Below are 2,202 nucleotides of genomic sequence, written 5' to 3' on the forward strand. Positions count from 1 at the left end.
CCAAAAGAATAGGAGTAGCATCTGAGTGCAGCATGCTTACAGTTCTCTGAGTCATTCTGATGCAAATTTTGAGGTGCTGGAATGCGCTAGAATGCTGTGTAGGAGGGCTGTGTGGAAGTCCTGCATGGAGCAAATGGTTAAGGCTGGAAGCTCAAGTCCACTAGAAGTGCTTGGAAGAAATACAAGGCAATCTACTACTCGCGCCCTCCCAATTCTACCTTACAAATCTGGCTAGACCAGAAGATGTACACTGTACAGATCAGAGCTGGAAACACAGGGAATCCAGAACAGATGACCCCCTCAGGACCAATAATGAGAGCAGCAATACCAGGAGAATAAAGCATCAGGATTGGAGGAAAGCAACAACCTGGGTGAGGGGAAAGGGTGCTCTTGGCTGAGGAACAGCAAATACAAACAGTGTGTTTATGCAATCTGGTGCGTAAGTGGAGAAGTATGCTGAGAAGTGAGGGTGATCTCCATCGTGAAGGCCTTCCTCAGCCAATGCAGTATTTGCGTGTTCTCCTGAGTGGAATAAGAGTTCTGAACAAGGGACTTCAACAGAGGAGTACATGTTTAGATTTGCTCTCATGAAAAATCTCTTTGCCCTCATGGGGAGAATGGATTAGAAGCAAGTTTACCAGTTAAGAGATGGTTATAGAACCCCAGGCAAGAAATGATGGTGGTAGGAATAAGCATCCGCAAGCAAGGTTGGGTTACTTGCATGTCACAGCTGAGGTCAGTAGGAACTCGTGTCTAGGATGGTGACAGGTGACAGGAGAGAGGAATAAGGATGCAGTGGGCTCAGAGAAGGCAGGCCTGGAGGCATAGATCTGAGCATTAATTGTACAGAAGTCAATCCTTTGGGGTGGCTATTGCCCAGTGAGTTTGTTGAAAAGAAAGAGGTCCACGGGGTAGACCTCTCTATCTTTCAGCTCCATCATTTAAGCAGCTGGGTGAAGAAGAAGAACCTGCAAGAGAATCTGACGAGATTTGACCAGAAAGCAAGTTGCAGAACCATGTAGAAAAAAATACCATAGTGGAAACCAAGGGATGAGACACTTTGCAGAACAAACAAATATAAGTACTCTAACAAAAAGATCCAAACACAGAGAACTTCAAATGTAGTTAATTGCTTATAGATGATTAACACACAAAAAGATCTCTAAGTTGAACATCTCCCCTTAACAATGTCATTTACAGTATTCAGTTGCCTTTCCCTAAGAATGCTATGGAGTTCTTGGGTGGTGAAAGCACACAAACACATGTGTTCAGCCACTTACTGAAACGTTGGGGGTTCAAGTCCATCAGGCAGCCTTGGAAGAAAGGCCTGGTGATCTACTTCTGAAAAATCAGCCATTGATTTTTCTACTGTGACACACATGGGGCCATTGTGAGTCAGGGGTAGGTCTGATGACAACTGGTGGGAAGGCCATGATCAACGTCCCCTCTTAAGAAAGTGCTTTAAGGGCAGGGTCTGAACTCACAAGGTTTTTCTGCATCGGATTTTCAGATGTTCTTGCATGACGGCTTGTGAAGGGCGCTTGAATGTCAGAGTTGAGAACATGGAAAAAAGCAGACATAAGGAAAATTTATTTTTAAAATGTTTTTTAACTTTCAAGAAAGCATAGAACAACCCACCAAGTTTAACGTTTCATGTGTGTTTATGACCGGCTGCAACCTGCCAGACATTTACTTATGAGCAAGAAGAAAAAGATGTGCCTGTTTGTCATCTCTCTGAGCATCCAACTTTTGAAGGCCACTTCAGCAACCAAAAAAGAACTTTCCTTCATCAGTGGAGGACATATGTTGAAGAACAGAAACATTTGTAATAGGATCCAGGCCTTGCAATATTCATTAGACAATCGGATGCTGCTGCCAGTGCGTAGTCATTTTTCCCCCATTTTATTTTCAATGGTGTGAAGGTTCCTAGAGGCTTGCATGGGATTGAATCTGGTACTTTAATCAGAATTTAAGTGTATTTTCAATATTGGTAACATCTCCCTCCCTCCTACTTATACTGTGCAATGGACTCTCCTGGGTCTGATTTATGCTCCTTCTTATGAATGTTTACTCAATTTAATACACACAGTGGACAGATTCTGGGGAAAAATGCTAGTCTTCTCAGCAGTGTCATTTTAAAGATTAGGTGTTGTTTAAAAACAAAGCCATCTCATTCATCACAATTACAAGGCAGGGACAACA

This window comes from Echinops telfairi, unplaced genomic scaffold (genome assembly GCF_000313985.2).
Source record: "Echinops telfairi isolate 266 unplaced genomic scaffold, ASM31398v2 ScPeMD7_7469;HRSCAF=8507_1, whole genome shotgun sequence".
In the NCBI taxonomy this organism is placed as follows: domain Eukaryota; kingdom Metazoa; phylum Chordata; class Mammalia; order Afrosoricida; family Tenrecidae; genus Echinops; species Echinops telfairi.